The sequence below is a fragment of the Nyctereutes procyonoides genome, unplaced genomic scaffold, assembly GCF_905146905.1.
Source record: "Nyctereutes procyonoides isolate TBG_1078 unplaced genomic scaffold, NYPRO_anot_genome, whole genome shotgun sequence".
Classification (NCBI taxonomy): domain Eukaryota; kingdom Metazoa; phylum Chordata; class Mammalia; order Carnivora; family Canidae; genus Nyctereutes; species Nyctereutes procyonoides.
This window is the reverse complement of record NW_026575131.1, coordinates 17198427-17216787: the sequence shown is the minus strand read 5'-3', so window position 1 is coordinate 17216787 and position 18361 is coordinate 17198427. Positions and strand designations below refer to the sequence as shown.

The following is an 18361-nucleotide window of genomic DNA, read 5'->3' as shown; positions in this document are numbered from 1 at the left end:
TCTGCCTCTCTCTCTCTCTCTGTGACTATCATAAAAAAAAAAAAAAAAAAAAAAAAAAAAAAAAAAAAGATTCCCTTTGAGAATTTGCTGAATTTCATCTGTATATTATTTGGTGGTACAGGACCATGCATTCTCTAGTCTTAAATTGTTTTTTTTTTTTTTATTTTTCAAGTATAATAACTGACTCAGCAAGGAACTTGTGGTGATAAGTAGTATTAAGCTCATTTTACTCCTATTTTTCTTTCTTTTGGTGGAGGGTAAGAATCATTCAAAAGTTTAGGTCAGTGTTATGTGACAGTCTTCATTCACTAGTGATCATAGCAACTTTTTTAAAAACCTGGTTCTCATTCTTGTATTTCCTCCATAATATACAACTGAAAAAAAAAATGAGTTGTGCTTTTACTTAGGACTAAAGTTCTCCTGTTACGGTGGTTCTAGGGCTTAGTAACACTAAAACCTTCATGACTTTAAAATGAAAAATTGACTCAATTTTATTTGGACTAAAAGCTTTCTCCCTTCTAGATACCACTTTGCTTCTGAAAACTACCATGAATGTCTCAACATTCTTTGTGAGAATCTATACAGAAATTCACAGTTGATCGCCAAAGCAACTGCAAGGGGTTGAGCATAAGCCACAGATTTTTTTAGAGTGGTTTCCTCTTTGTCAGGATTTATATTTTCTTGAAATTTAGTGCAATAGCATAAAACTTTTTTATATATCTGATACATAATGTATGATTGCCCATAAATCTGGACTTTGTCTGGCAATGGACATGTTCAAGCACCATGGTGTAATAAATTTATTACAATGACTGACTATAACAACCTCTCACAGTCCAAGTTCAAAGCATTAGAGCTTTTGGAATTTCCACAAACTTTCTAAGTGCCAGCTTTTCCATCTCCTTCACCTGTTTAAACAGAGGTAAACTAATTGAAAAGTCAGTTAATCCATAAATGTTTGGCTCACTCAATTCCACATGGAACCCTAGCAAACAAAAGCCCACTGATACTGACAAGTTTTAAAACCTTAAATTATTTTCAAAACAAGAAAACAAGTTAATATCATTTATTACCCAAGGCACAATGATTTAGAAGAAAAGTAAGCTAAATGTACTTTGCTGCTCTTCATGTAGTAAGGTGAATTGGCTTTCCAGTATCCCACCCTACCTTTCGCCCTGTCTGTGTTGGGCTGGAGCCTCCTGCTGATGGGCAATCATGGGAAGGGGCTGCTCTTCCTAAGCTGTCAGAACAGTGTAGCCTTCTCTCCAGGCCATTAATTTAGTCAACCCATGATAAATCCAGAGAAGCCATGTCTTCCTGGTATGGGGATTTGAAAATGAAACCTAACACTCCTGGACACCATCATGAAAAGACATCTGAGCTGCATCATTGAGAGGAACATATCAAGCATTGAAGAAGAACCTAGTCTTTCTTTCTTTCTTTCTTTCTTTCTTTCTTTCTTTCTTTCTTTCTTTCTTTCTTTTTCTTTCTTCTTCCTTTCTTCTTCCTTCCTTTCTTTCTTTCTTTCTTTCTTTCTTTCTTTCTTTCTTTCTTTCTTTCTTTCTTTCTTCTTTCTTTCTTTCTTCTTTCCTTTAGGGAGAGGGAGAGAGTGAGCAAGCAAGCTGGGAGGGACAAAAGGAGAAGAAGAGACAAAATTTTAAGCAGGCTCCGTGGGGGTGTGGCTGGATCTCACAACCCTGAGACCAGGACCTGAGCTGGAATCAATAGTTGGACGCCTAACCAACTGAGCCACCCAGGCGCCGCCTGAGAAGAACCTAGGCTTGACGACATCATTTGCTATCCTGGAAGTAACTTTACCTAGAGAGTTTCTATTGCCTGAGTATTCATTTGTGGAAGACTATAATTCTTCCTCTTCTCCCACACTAGCATTTCTGTTTAAGTCAGTTTGGGATGGGCTTTAGTCTCTTGCATCAAAAGTGTCATGAATAATATGCTTCCTAATTTTGTTGAGGAACAGATTGATATACTCAGGAAGGCTCTTATAAGGCTGTTTATAAGCACATCAGAAGCAGCCAGCAAACGGGGAAGATTCTGATTCAAAATGTCAGGGAAGACTGTCACATATATTATGACAAGCCTACTTAGGTATTTTGGGTGATACTCCAGACTTGGAGCAAAAAGGCTTGAGTTTAAGCGCTTGATTCAGCACTACTGTATACAACCTTGAGCAAGCCATTTATTTTCCTAGGGCTTTGGTTATAAAGTGAAAATGATAATTACCTTCTTACCTACTTTACAGGGCTGCTATAAGAAACAAATAGGTAATGGATATGTATGAGCTTTTCAAATTGTAGAGGGACTAAAAATAGAATTAATAATAATAATCAAGCATAATTTTCCTCTTATATCAAGTAGGTTATTTCCATCTTTGCACCCATCTTTCTCTTTTAGATAATCTGCTCAGGTTTTATCATACTTTCAGAATTATTTTATTTAGAACTAGAAAAATCTGATGCAGATGCATAAAGCTAACAATGAATAGCAGTTTATTATGGAACACTGAAAAATATTTTCATTTGAACATTTCATTTGAGCTATTTTTCATGTCTGCACATTTGGGGAAAATATACTTGAAGATTAGGTACACCACTATGGAAAAAAGTGTGAAGATTCTTCAAAAAATTAAAAATAGAACTACCATATGATCCGGTAATTCCACTTCTGGGTTTTAGCTAAAGAAAATGAAAACACTAATTCAAAGAGATATATGCAAGCCTATATCCCTTGCAACATTACAATAGCCAAGATATAGTAACAACTTTAGTGTCCACTGATAAATGATTAGACAAAGATGTGAGACACACACACATAAATGTGTGCATACACACACACTGGAAAATTACTAAGTGATTTAAAAAAAACTGAAATCTCGCTATTTGCAACAAATGGATGGACCTAGAGGATATTATGCTAAGTGAAATAAGTCAGACAGAGAAATACAAATATCATATGATTTTGCCTGTATTTGGAATCTAAAACAAAACAAAAATCACAGATACAGAGAACAAAATGATGATTGTCTGAAGGAAGAAGAATTATGAGGTGGGCAAAATGGGTGAAAGAGGTCAAGAGGAACAAACTTCCAGTTATAAAATAATAAGTCATGAGGATGTTATGTTTAGATGGTGATTAGAGTCAATAATGTAGACCATACTTGAAAGTTACTAAGAGAATAAATCCTAAAAATTCACTTTGTAGAGTGAGGGATAGCAACCAGATTTTTTTAATGTTTTATTTTTATTTTTAATTTTTATTTATTTATGATAGTCACAGAGAGAGAGAGAGAGAGAGAGAGAGAGAGAGAGGCAGAGACATAGGCAGAGGCATAGGCAGAGGGAGAAGCAGGCTCCATGCACCGGGAGCCCGACGTGGGATTCGATCCGGGGTCTCCAGGATCGCGCCCTGGGCCAAAGGCAGGCGCTAAACCGCTGTGCCACCCAGGGATCCCGTAGCAACCAGATTTATTGTGCTAATCATTTTGCAATATATATAAATATTGAATCATGTTGTAGAACTGAAGCAAGAGTGACATTATATGTCAATTTTACCTTAATTTTAGAAAATTTAAGATAATAATGGGTGCCTGGGTGGCTTAGTCAGTTAAGCATTGGGCTCTAGATTTTGGCTCAGGTCATGATCTCAAGGGTTGTGAGATTGAGCATCAGTCTCCATGCTGGGTGTGGAGAGTGCTTAAAGTTCTCTCTCCTCTCCTCTCCTCTCCTCTCCTCTCCTCTCCTCTCCTCTCCTCTTCTTTCTTTTCTTTTCTTTTCTTTTCTTTTCTTTTCTTTTCTTTTCTTTTCTTTTCTCTTCCCTTCTCTCCTCTCCTCTCCTCTCCTCTTCTTTCTCTTCTCTTCTCTTCTCTTCTCTTCTCTCTCTCTCTCTCTGCCTCTCTAAAAAAGTTTTTTAAATTAAGATCATAATAAATAAGAGGTAGAAGGAAACTGAGATGATGGGTGGCTTAATGGCATAGGTTGTAGTGATGATCTCATGGGTTTATACTTATCTCCATACTCATTAAGTTGTATACATCAAATACATACAGCTTTTTGTATGCCAAAAATAAAATTAGGTGAAACTAAATTTGTTAAGACCATGGGAGGGGTACAAAAAGATTAATAGGAAGAGGATTTCTTTTCTTAAGACCATAATAAGGTTTATATGAAACCAAGTAAAATCTGTTTTTAATTTTCAGAAATTGAATATAGAATCCACCTATTTACTCTGGATATTTTTAAAAAATTACAGAGAACAAACATATGAAGCTGTAATATGATGTAAATCAAACTTTCCATGAACATGTCTAAAGAATAGGAACTTAAACATGAAGCAACTGGAAGTCCTTGTGTAGAAACTTCCATGTAAAACAAGAATTTGTGCCAAGCCACTTGATTAATCATAGTTTTGAAGTACCTGAGGTGCTCCTTAAAAGTAAGGATTTCTAGGACAATCTCTGAATCTGAATTCATCACTGGAGACCACATTTTTATTTTATTTTTTTAAAGATTTTATTTATTTATTCATGAAAGACACAGAGAAAGACAGAGACGTAGGCAGAGGGAGAAGCAGGCTCCAGGCAGGGAGCCTGATGTGGGACTCGATCCTAAGACCGTGGATCACGCCCTGAGCCAGGGGCAGGTGCTCAACCGCTGAGCAACCCAGGTGTCCAAGAGACCACTTTTTTAATAAAATAATACAGCGGTGCCTCTGTATGCCAACTTTGAGAATGAGAGTTTTACAGTGCATTAAAGCAAAACAAAATACAATCATGATAATATTACAGGAACTTAAACAGCAATGATAATAGTGATGAAATTAAGACATTAAGGGAGGGTACAATCAGGTTTCTCCCACCCCCACCCTACCCCCATCATCAGAAACTGCCATCTCAGGCGGCATAACCACCTATTTCTCTTTGCCTTTTTGACTACTTATATGACACCATGACAACAATGAAAGAAGTGCTTTGCAAACATAATGGGCATCAGAATCCCTGGGGAGCTCATTCACAATGCAGATTCTATGGCCCCACTATATGCCATGTTAAATGAAAGTTTCTGGAATTGGAACATCAATTATACACAAACATCAAAATTGATTCTGATTTGACTGTTTGGAGGACTAGACTCTCAGAAACTTTGTAATAAATAAAACGTTGATCTTCAACTTATCTATAGATCCTAAAGATCAGTGGAAGTTAAGAATGCAAAGATCAGGGATCCCTGGGTGGCTCAGTGGTTTGGCTCCTGCCTTTGGCCCAGGGCGCGATCCTGGAGACCCGGGATCGAACCCCACATCGGGCTTCCGGTGCATGGAGCCTGCTTCTCCCTCTGCCTGTGTCTCTGCCTCTCTCTCTCTCTGTGACTATCATAAATAAATAAAAAAAGTTAAAAAAAAAAAGAATGCAAAGATCAGGCAAGTGCAGTAATACCATCTATAGATCAATGACTCCCAAATACCTACCTCCAACCCTGTCATTTCCTGAATTCCAAACTCATATTCCAAGTGACTACTTGATATCACCAAATGGATGTCAAATAGGCATAACTAACTTATCATGGACAAAATAGAGCTCTCATTTCCCCCTGCCTCTTATGCTCTCAAACCAAATCACTGTAAACAGTAATTGCATCCATCTATTTGCTAAAGTCAAAAATGAGGAGTCATTGTGCATTGCTCTCTGTCCATTAGCCATCGTGGCTAAGAGCTTCCTCTTCCCCATTAGCAAGTCCTAAGCCTACATCAAGAATATCACTCATGGGATCCCTGGGTGGCGCAGCGGTTTGGCGCCTGCCTTTGGCCCAGGGTGCGATCCTGGAGACCCGGGATCGAATCCCACATCGGGCTGCCGGTGCATGGAGCCTGCTTCTCCCTCTGCCTGTGTCTCTGCCTCTCTCTCTCTCTCTCTCTGTGACTATCATAAATAAATAAATAAAAATTAAAGAAAAAGAAAAATAAAAAAAAAGAATATCACTCATTGTCTGGAATATACATATATGTTTGTTTAATAACATGAAATCAACACTAATACCACACTCATCAAGGCTACTACTCTTTCACTTTTAGGCTAATGAAAAGCATCTTCATTATTCTCCCTGTTTCCATTGCTACTCCCCCAAAATCCATTGACCAGTCAGCCCTCATAGAAATCTTTTAAAAGTTGTAATGGCGGGATCCCTGGGTGGCTCATTGGTTTGGCGCCTGCCTTTGGCCCAGGGCGTGATCCTGGAGACCCGGGATCGAATCCCACGTCGGGCTCCCGGTGCATGGGGCCTGCTTCTCCCTCTGCCTGTGTCTCTGCCTCTCTCTCTCTCTCTCTGTATGACTATTGTAAATAAATAAATAAAAAAATTTAAAAAATTAAAAAATAAAAAAAAAGTTGTAATGGCAGTCATATTTAAAATAAGGATGACTATTCATTTGTCCCACTTATCCAGAGTGACCCCAATGTATACCTATTGTCCTGATGTACTAATTAGGAAAAAGGCCATTATTCCCTAAAAATATGCTGCTTGGGGGGGGGAGGGTTATCACTGTTTAAAAACTTCCATTGGTTACAAATTGTACTTAAAATCAAATGCAATTATTGACTCTGAATTTGAACATACTACAACAAGTCTGACCCTGCCTGCTCTTTGCCTTCATCTCCTGCACTACATTTCGACCTCATTCAGACCCAATACACTTGCTATCTCTGTTTCTTCACCCCAGAGCTTTTGCACGAGAGTTTTCTTGGAGTACTTTTCTTCCAGAGCCTCTCATATTTAATCCCAACTTGTTATTCAAATTCACTTTTAATGTCACCAACTCAATAGCCTCTTTAAAAAAAAGATTGTATTTATTTATTCATGAGAGACACAGAGAGAGAGAGGCAGAGACATAGGCAGAGGGAGAAGCAGTCTCCATGCAGGGAGCCCACTGTAGGACTTGATTCCCGGACTCCAGGATCACGCCCTGGGCTGAAGGCAGACGCTTAACCACTGAGCCACCCAGACGTCCCTCAATAGCCTCTTACATCTAATCACTCAGTTGAAATTAAGCCCCCAGCTATCATCTACCACTGCCCTGCATTTATTGTTACGCATCTTGTAAAATGTCCCCATAGGGTATTTTGTTTCCTCATTTATTTGTTTATTTACATGTCTCTTCTACTATAATATAATCTCATAAAAGCAGAGAATTTATCTGTCTTCTTCACAATTTTACTCCCAGCACTTCAAGAAGGCTAGGAGGCTGTTGCTAAGGAGGCTCTCAAGAAATGAATGAAGGACCCAATGGATAAATTCTCAGTCAGACTTAACAAATTCAAGCCAATTCTGCCTTTCTAGTGAATCACTAATCAAAATTTCTGAAGTACAATTTTAGGAAAAGTCAACGTTCCAACCTTTCATTCTCTGTTCCTCTTGTTTTTATTTTGCCAAAATACTGCAAAACGTCACTCCCAATATTTTCTCAATTTAGGTGGATACTGAGAAGTTGCAAATCTGTTTTGAATTTGGTGCCAATTCAATCTCCATCATTCTTCAACTTGGATTCACAGCCTTTGTTATAAAATCAGATGTGCGTCTGAGACCTTTTTTTTTCTTTTGACTCTGAAAAGATAATTATAGCCCCTGACTTTCATGAAGTATTACTGAAGCTATAATATGGTTGTAATGGTGATAGGGCATGAACGTAGAAGCCATTTTGTTAGCTTCACTGGACTCCTCAGGGAGTTTCTTTGATATTCACCTATCTCCTTCCTTATGTCACAAGCTGTGTGCCATAATTACTCTTACCTTTGTTCCAACAGTCAAAGAATAGCATTTAGCATAGCTTCTGCCAGGGCGGGGTGGGCTCTTTGTCCTTTGGCACAAATGGTACAGAGGTGTAATGTAACATCCCCTTTCCACTCTAGTTTCCAGAGTCATGGGGGAAGCAAGAAGACTCAGTGGTTCCCAGGAAGGGGCCCAAGTTTTTCCACTGACTTTGTCAATTACAAGTTGTGTCACACTGGAATGTATCCCACTTTTGAAAAGTTAGAATAATAATTGTGGCTGCCTCAAAAAGTATGAGGTTTACATGAGACAATTTACACACAGCATTTAGCAGAACAATTGGCATCTATTAAGTACACAATAAAATATTAGTTGCTTTTACTCTTGGTATGTCTCTCATGATTACTGCTTTTGCACCCCCTCTGGCCTGCATACTTCATGTTAGTCATTGCAAGACTTCAGAGACAGCAGAACCAACACAAACCAGATCCATGAATTTGACTTGACAGGAAAGTAGAGGGCAGCTCTTCAGTTGGCTGGAGCCCAGGAGACAACAGGGCCAGCAGGCCAAACAGCTGCTCTGTGTATGTCTGGAGGTCTGGTATCAGTCCACAAAACATTTTTGAATAAAACCAAAGGTTCTCTGAGGCACGTGTTTCTCTTCTGTCCTTGTCCAAGAAGAAACCTTATATGATTTGATGGGCTTTTATCTCCTTTGGAGGAAAAAAGAACCAATTAGGAATTGTCTTTTCTTATTAAAACATATTAGATAAATTATGTATAAAAATTTGGAATTCATATGCCTGCCTACTATCTTTCCCCCACCTTTCTTTCCATAATCATCAAACCAGCATTCCTTGAACGTTGAACTCTCACCTTCATTTAAATGAGATCGTTCAAGAACTAGGTTTGGCTCCATGTGGTTTTCCTAAATCCCTCTTGTATTTTCTTTGAAATATTTGCAATCGGTCAAATAAATTCTTCCTGAAACCAGATGGTAACGCAAGCATATGGTAAAGGAACTTTTGAGTTTTTATCTGCCAAGCCTGACCTCAAACTTCAAGGTAACAGATTGCTATGTAATTTTTAATTAACTCTTCATCCTTACAAGGGTTTGTTATTCGATAAATATGTGGTTGACAGCATACCGTGCGATATTCTCATTATGTTTTTAATCTAAGTATAGTTTTCCTCTGTAGTGGTTTACCAAAATGAAATTGGTCCTTTTTCACTTTTCTAACTATTGGGCTTGATAAGAACTGCTCAGTGCATTCATCGTACACCGTATTTTAAAATATAAAAATGTATAAAAGCTACCTGCAAAATGAAACTGACAAGAATACAATTTTCTGATATTGCCACCCTCTGTTTTTCCCTCTTCAGGGGAAAACAGAATCCTGTTTTATTGCAGCTTTGACAATATTTGTGTCATTCCATCATGTTATTCCATTACCACAACTCAGCAGATTCAGTGGAATTTGAGACCAATTTTTTGAAATCCATTTTTCTCTCTTTTACTATTTTAAACCAAATGTAGATATAATGTCAAAGAAGTACAGAATTGACATTTATTAAATTATATAATGTTAGAATGAAATAGTATGTCCTATATAATTTTCTTGCATAAAACTAATTTTAAAATGAGCAGTTTGCAGTGGATAATTTTCATCCTGTTGAGTATAATGTCTGGAAATAGATGGAAGTTTTGTTTAATTAGGGCTATGTTTTACAATGACAGTTCACTCAGGATTATATTTTTTAAATAAAAGAGTAAAAATAATAATTAAATTTGTAAATAATTTTATAATTTGCCAAAGGCCTTTGTCTATATTACCTAACTTTATTTTTAAGCTTTTATAGCAAACCCGGAAAGTGGGTAAGGCAGTTGTGATACTACTGCATGTTGTATAGAATTTATGAAAACATGAAAAATAGAGCTGTTGCTCAGAGAAGTAACCAGCTTATCTGCTTTGTGAATGTAGATTGCCTACAATTTAATAAGAAAAAAATATCTACTTGGTCAGGTTTGAATCCTACTCCGGAATTAAGTATGTGATAAAGATGGCATTTCACATCAGTAGAAAATTTGTGGTCATTTCAACACCAGTTGGCTTTCATTTGGAAAAAAATAAAATTAGATGAACTGTACCACAAATTTGCATCAGAATGTTACTTTATTTAAAGTAGTTTAAATAATTAACTATAAACAGACTAATAAGTAAAAGGTTTAGAACAAAAAAGGAAGGACATTTGTATCATCTTGACTTAAGGATGGTGTTCTTGAATAAGATTTATACCCGAGGGAAAATATTGGAAAGTTTGATTCTGTAGAAAAACCTTAAGATCTCATATGATATAAATACATCAAAAAAAGTCAAGTTACACCCCAGGGAGACAATATTTGTGCAACACACTGTGAAGTTGGACAATGGACATTCTAAAAGTAAAACTTCAAGCCAAATGGAAATTTTTAATAGAGATATCTCAAAACCTATCGTACAATTCTTAATCCCCTAACCCAACCATAAAAGGATCTGGGGGATGGGGAGAGAAGGGACTGAAGGAGTGTTTGTAAAGCAGATATCTGAGGAGAACTGTTACAGGGATGAAACATCCCTTCCCATTTCTCTTGGGGAAAAACGCACATTTCAGGACTAGTGAAACTAGCAAATCAGGAGGGGAGCCTGCTAAGTGTCCACTGCATTTAAAGGTGACAAGTATGTCTGATTCTCACTGGAGACACGTCATGGTTGAGAACCAGGCTTATGATCTGTCACAGAAGTCACTGTAGCATTAGGATTCATTTGTTCTCCCAGAATGTGTCAAGACCATGTGTCAGGATCCATGAATGATCAGAATCCAGGTCCTTTTCTGGAAATAGGCGGAGTGATGCTGCTTCAGGACCCATTCACACAGGCTGAATAAACCCTAGCAGAGAGGAATAAGATCTGACCTGCACTGAGACAGGTCAGAGCATGAGAGATCCCAGCAGGACCTGTGCAAGCTGCATGTGGGAGTCTGTTTTGAATATCTGCCAAGAAGAGAAAACTCCACTCCGTCTTATTGCAATATCCATCAATTAGAACTTTTTGCACCCCCTTTCTTAACAGCCTTTCTTCCTTTCCCAAACCCCAACCCCCACAGGGGCCAGAAACTAAATTTAGCAAAGCTGGGAGAGGCCTGAAACTGGGAGAGTAGAATGAAAAAGCCAGCCACAGCATTCTTTCCTAACTGGAGGCTCCCTCTACCGTTCAAACGGAGACAGATGAGATTCAATTTTAAACCAATTTTGGAGTTTTGAATATTAAATGAGAAAGTGCATTTCCTAAATCTGCACTATTTGCATGCAATCCCTATATGGTTTGTGTTTTCTAAACCTCTACTATTTTTATACTGTTTGCACTCTCTAAGTCTATACTGTTTGTATTACCTAAAAGCAACTAGAAATGAAGTTATCCAATTTTTTGCCAGGGACTGAAGAACAAGTATTGTTGAACAAATGCAAAGAAAATGCAAGAGAGAAAATGGTTACTTGAAAATGCCTGAGTCCTGTTTATTCAATAGACTGGTTCCATTTGTAGCATATGTGAGAAACAGAAGGGCAAATCTGGAATTCTTAAAGAGTGGCTGGAGAATCAGGCAAGAAATAACAACGGCCAGTACAGATATGAAACTATGCTCAAACCCAACATCTAACCTATGAAATGCATCTTAAAATTAAGTAAGATTTGTTTGGCTTATTAGATTGGCAAAAATTACTCAAACAGGCAATATACAATCGTTGCTAAATTGTATAGAAACAAATGTTTTCATATACTATTTATAGGAAGGTAAAGTGAACTAGTCATTTTAGAGGAGAATTTAGCAGAAACTATCTGATTTTAAGTGGACATACCATCAGAACCAGCAATTTCACTATTAGGGATTCCTTTTAGATAAATCTTTATACATACGTACCCAGAGATAAGTATTTGTTTATTCAACCAGTGCTAAGAGCATCCATTATATCTAAGGCCTGTGCTAGAAACAGGTAATGTATCAAAGAAGAAAAGACAAACACAAAATAAAGAACTCTTGCCATGATTGAACTTTCTAGAGTGTGGAGAAACATACAATAAGTATTATTTAAAAAAAAAAAAAAGGTTAATAAGGGACACCTGGGTGGCTCAGCAGTTGAGTGTCTGCCTTCAACTCAGGGCGTGACCCCAGGGTCCTGGGATCGAGTCCCACATTGGGCTTTCTGCGTAGAGCCTGCTTCTCCCTCTGCCTATGTCTCTGCCTCTCTCTGTGTGTCTCTCATGGACAAATAAAAAATCTTTTTTTTAAAAAAAGGTTAATGATAAGCCAGTTTATAGGAGAATTGTGTTATGGGAAAAATATAGTACAAGCTAGTGGGCATCTAGTATGCTTGCATGGGAGCAACAGATATTAAGTGGGACAGTGAGGGAATGCCTGTGGAAGAAGTGAGTAGGGAACAATGTGGTGAATGAAGAACTATCTGGAAAAAAAGAGATTTCTCAGTAAAGCGGTATCTAACACAAAGACTGTAAGGCAGGAGTAAGGTTGGAGCATTTGAAAAATAGAAGTGCATTTTGAAATGCAGAATACAAAAAGAGAGGCTGGGCTTTGGTGATCTTATGAGAACAGTAGATACTTGAGGTAAAAAAGAATATAGGGTGTAGACCCTCAGAGGTGGCTCAGTACCATGGCTGGGGAGGGTGGAGTTTTTCTAGTTTCCTTCTGATTGCTTTAATATCTCAGCTAGGAAAAGGAGTGGTAGGAAGACAAGAAGGATTTGAAGAGTCATCCGGGATACTTGGAGATTGAATTGAGCAGGAGACGCAGTATTAGAGCCAGGCAGCCTGAAAGGTCTGCTTGAAGTTTGACTTCAAGGCTGTTCGGTCTGGTTGTGGTCCCTCCCCAGACATGGTCAGCTGCACAGAACCAGTTAGAGAATAGGTAGAGATTTGGAGGTCCCCATGGTTCATCTCTGACAAGTGCTTAAAATGAACTGAGAAAGCACAAAAGGAGGTGAGAGTTAGGATGTATGCAGAAGAAGTTATTTTAATGAGTAACAATGGAATGAAAACCAGGCAAAGGGGAAAGAGCAAACTTCAGGTGGCCCTAGTGGAAGGATTGCAGGTCCCCATGGGATCCACAGAAGTGTTGACTTTGGGGTAGGATAGGAAGGTAGAAAGCATACTAGGAGGTAGATTGTTCTTTACCACATTATTCTCAATAGTAAAAATCGGAGACAGGGTGATAAATTGTGAAACATCCATAATTTAAGACATAGTTAATAATTACATAGACAGCACATGATGAAGTAGAGAAAAAACAAAACAAGGAATAGCACAACACAAAGGGTGGAATCCCCTATATGTGATAATGCACACACAGTCGGGGCACATATGCATAACAATGGATATATAGTGAATCATCACCATGTATACTTCAAATATCTTAGAAATTTATTTGTTGAGTATATGTCAATGAAACTGATACACACACAAGAAAGGATACCAAATGATATGAAATAATTTACACCAAACTGGTGTTTGGAGAGAAGAATGAAGAACATCCAAATTGAAAGCTCCATGAGGGGAACTCTGTCTCCATTTCCTTACCAGGACAACCGTTGTCAAATGCTATACTTGGCAAGTATGTGGAAGCTTGGTAGTTATTGCTCAGTAAATTAATTAATTAATTATTAGCTTTTGCCTTACACGCTATATTTCTCTTTAGTTAGAAATTTAAGACGCTGTATTTATGTACTACTCATGCAATTAAAATCAACCAACCACAGGTGCCTGGTGGCTCAGTTGGCTAAGCAACGGCTCTCGATTTCAGCTCAGGTCATGATCTCAGGGTTGTGAGATCGAGCCCCAAGTCAGGCTCCTCACTTAGTGTAGATCTGCTTATCTCTCTCCCTCTGTTCCTCCTCCCACTCGTGCTTCCTCTCTGTCTCTCTCTCTCTCTCTCTCTCTCTTTCAAATGAATAAATAAATAAAGCCTTTTAAAAGTCAGTAAATAAAATAAAATAAGCCAACCTACCAGCCAGCAACCTAGCATATAACAAAGAAAAAAAATCCCCCTAAAACTCTAGGAACAAGCATTTAAGTAATTGCTAAACCCAATGTGGGCCTCAAACTCACAATCCTGAGATCAAGAATTTCGTGTTCTACCAACTTAGCCAGCCAGGCACCCCTAGGAAGAAGCATTTGGATTAAGAAATCCTTCCAAGATATCATCAGACTACATACTGAATCTTAAACGTGATTTTACTCCAAATGAGTTGATTTTTCAATTCTTTCTTTAAAATGAGAAACACAAAGTTATGTTGTGTTTTCTTTAATGTAAAGATGACTTTAAAAGAAGTTTCTTGACCCAAAGCTTCTGGCAACTACACGTAATTCCATAGTGTATTTCCCCAGGACCATTTCTGCATAGGGCAAAACTACTGCTCACAGACATAAATACAAAGCAACTACATTATGCTGATTAAAATTGAGTCATAACTTCTATGAGCTTTAATGCAACTACTTGCTTAATGCTGTTTTGTCTCTCCTTGTTTACTATTAATTTATTACCGATTTTCCAACTTTACTATTTGATGCTTACTTACACTTTTTAAAGGAAGGAGTTTTATGACAACATAAAATTAGACATAGGATTAGTTCATTTTAAACTGGTTTTTAAAATATGTCTCACGGAGTACATTTTTACTTAGAAACAATAAACAGGTTGTTAATGAAAAAAAGATGATTATTTCTTGGTGTGTTGACACAGTTTTGTTAACTACAGAGAACTGCAAGAGAAGAAAGAATATTTAGGGACTTAGGAAAGTGTGAAAATCCCATATTTGTTACATGCAGAAAGAAGAAGGCAGGGTTAGACAAGAACTCGCTTTCATTCGGGTTTATAAAATGTAAGCAGAGGACATTCGCCCTCTGCTGGATTATTTTGGGAGTGACATAAGGAATTTTTTTTTTTTTTTAATTAAAGGAAGGTGGAAAAATTGAAGGATGGAGAGAAAGAAGGGAAGAGAAAAGAAGGACAGAGGGAGAGACAGCTGGTGGTGAGGGAGAAAAGGATTACATTACACTTTATATTGCTACTGGAAATCTTGGATTCAATCTGTGAATGTCTGACTCAAACTCTTTTATTTCTCCAGTTCTTATCTGGAAATGGGCCTCAGAATAGAAGCCATTTAGCTTCTAACCTTCTTGTGGTACAGAATGTCACTAGGCTGATAGATAATTACTACCACTTTAATGGATGACTGAGTATCGTTGTCTTAGAAAAGTTAAATTTGATTTTGAAAATTTAACAAGATTTTCCCAACCTTAATTAGTTTTCATTATTATAGTTTACAATGATTAATGCCTTCCAATCAGTAAAATCCGTGTTTAAATTTGCAAGCATCATTCAAAAGGTTAGAAGTTCACTGAGTTTATCTACATGTCCATAGGCAACCCAAATGCAAGAGTAATATGCAAATGTCAGAGGGAACATCAAATTCATGGCAGTCCAGGCCTATGACTCACAAGTCTTCATGGGATCACTGTTAGTATAGATAAGGAAACTTCTATCCTGTCTTCAAAGTTCTTTAATTACCCTAAAGTGACTAAGTGCTTGTGATCTAGGAAGATTCCCTCCCCAATACCCTGCCTCCCAATTCAATCCCTGAAGGAATGGCACAACCAGAGTTCTTTCCCTTTCATAAATTCCTTTGTGCTCTTAAGATAGTGACTGTCCAAAGCATTGACCTAGTAGCTTCCTTTTCTACCTTCCCTGATTCAGGGGAGGGTCTACAAGGGAAGAGGTATAAATACTCAGAGAAGCCTCACAGCATCATTCTCTCCAATTCATAAATTTCATCCTGAGTATGTTTTCTGGGTACTTCCAAAAGTTTGGAACATTGATGAATGGGACAGAACTTCACTTCCACATCTAGACATTTGGATGCTGCCTTAAAATATCCTTAAATCCATCTATATTTCTCCATTTTCCTTCCCATCACCATTGTCCAAACCACTGTCTTCCGTTACCTGGATTACAGACATAGCCATCTAATTTATCCTTCTTTTTCTCATCATGCCCTCTCCAAATGATTCTAGTTGCTTTGGGATCACATATCTGGGGATTCATATTGCAACTCTGCCTCTTATCTGTAGTTGATCTTGGACAGATTAATCTACCTTTGGGGTGTTCCTAACTGCTTAGGACTGAGGCTGCCCAGGTGAGTCTTCCCAGGCTGTTCTGTCCACCGATTCATGATTTCCTGCCGTTTCTTGGCAAAAATGGCAACTAATGGTACTGTTCTGAAGAGATTGGAACAGAAGGGTGCAGAAGCAGATCAAATTATTGAATATGTAAAGCAGTAAGTTGCTTTTCTTAAGGAGAAAGCAATTTTGCAGGCAACTTTGAGAGAGGAGAAGAAACCTCAAGTTGAAAATATTAAATTAAAGAAAGAAATTAAAGAATTGAAACAAGAGCTAATTCAGGCAGAAATTCAAAATGGAGTGAAACAAATACCATTTCCATCTGGTACTCTGCTGCAAGCTAATTCCATGGTTTCTGAAAATGTGATACAGTCTAGACCAATAACAACTATATCTTCTGGTGCCAAAGAACAGACAGGAGGAAGAGCAGCAGAAGAAAAAAAAATGGAAGAGAAAATTGAAGTGAAAGGAGAGAAAAGGAGAAAAAACAGCAATCAGTAGCAGGAAGTGCTGACTCTAAGCCAGTGGATGTTTCTCGTCTGGATCTTCGAATTGGTTGTATCATCACTGCCAGAAGACACCCTGATGCAGATTTTTTATATGTAGAAGAAGTGGAGATTGGAGAAACAGCTCCAAGAACAGTTGTCAGTGGCCTGGTGAATCCTGTTTCCCTTGAACAGATGCAAAATCGGATGGTGATTTTACTTTGCAACCTGAAACCTGCAAAGATGTTGGGAGTGATCTCAAGCAATGGGGGGATGTGTGCTAGTTCACCTGAGAAGGTTGAAATCTTGGCGCCTCCTACAGGGTCTGTTCCTGGAGACAAAATTGTTTCCGATGCTTTTCCTGGAGAGCCTGACAAGGAGCTGAATCCTAAGAAGATTTGGGAGCAGATCCAACTTGATCTGTACACTAATGATGAGTGTGTGGCTATATACAAAGGAGCTCCCTTTGAGGTGAAAGGGAAGGGAGTGTGTAGGGCTCAAACTATGACCAACAGTGGAATAAAGTAAAATAAAATAAAATGCTTCATTTACTGAAATACATTGGAGAAAACTTTAATAACAATAAAAATAAATATATTTGTCACTTGTACCTAAAATAAAATAAAAATTAATCTATCTTTGGACCCACATAGACACATATACACACACACACATATACATATATACACAACCATGTACACACACGTATACATATATACAGAATTTGACTTATAATCGTTGCTCAAAATTAACTATTATTGCTCTTTTTGATAGATCTTACTCAAAAAGTTTCCAAATAGGATATGTAAAAAATGTAATTAACCAGAATTCAAAACAATGTGCAAAGTCTCTTGTGAATGGTTTGAAGTAAGTAAGCATTCTGAAAATTTGGAAGCTAGAGATATTTCTTCTGGTGGTAGGAAGATATTCAAGAAGCAAAGACTAGTACATTTTTCCTCTTTAAATGTTTATTTTGCTAGGTTTAAAATAGAATTAAAGAGTAGCAGTATTCTCTAATAGAACAATACTTTTAGGATGAAGAATCCTGGACCCATAAAATTCTGAAGAAACCATTTATTTTGTGACATTATTATATTTAGTGGATATAATTAGCTCCAGTGAATAACGTGGTTAGTACATATATATTTATTTCTCTGTTAGAAACTTTTGGCTGGAAGTAAGAATTGTATCAGGTCCCCATTTTCACAATGGGTGGAATGCTCCTTTGGTTTGTTCCCTTGTATTCCTTTGATTTTACTCTGCTTAGAAAAATGTCCACCTTTTCTCAGACTTATCTTTATTGGGATTCAGAACACTAATAAAGTCTTCCTTTGCTTTTTTATCCCCACCCCCAGCCCAGCACTCTGCCTCCTCCTTGGTAACATCATCTCCCTTCTTTTAGGTTACCTCTACTCCACTCAGGGTACTTTGATGGGGCAGCTCATCACTCTCTCCCCTTTACACAGTCACAGTGATTGGCTCAGAGATGGACACAGTACCCTACTGACTTAATTACAATGCTTTTCAGAGACTTGGTAGGTGGCTGTATGAAGAGAGATGCCTTTTCTTTTAGCCTCTAAACTAGAATGATTTCAAATAGAAAAAAAATAATAATCAGTTTCTATGCCCACTCCTATATGGCTTATCAGTTTCACACACACACACACACACACACACACACACACAGAGTATAAAAATAACATAAAAGAAGAGGTGCTTAAAGATGAAAGGACAAAAAGAGAGAAGAGAGACAAATGGCGAGGACATTGGAGACTTTTTAAGTATTTCGTTCTCTAATACTTTTTAAGTATTTCTAGTGGTAAGCAAGGTAAGGAGTCTACTTGGAGATGAATTTCTGTTACATACAAAAGAGTTC

General features: G+C 37.7%; 1 pseudogene; it reads left to right on the top strand.

Moving 5' to 3' along the window:
* The first annotated feature begins 16051 nt into the window (after window positions 1-16051).
* On the top strand, window positions 16052-17080 carry LOC129522379 (aminoacyl tRNA synthase complex-interacting multifunctional protein 1-like; annotated as a pseudogene).
* The last annotated feature ends 1281 nt before the right edge of the window (window positions 17081-18361 follow it).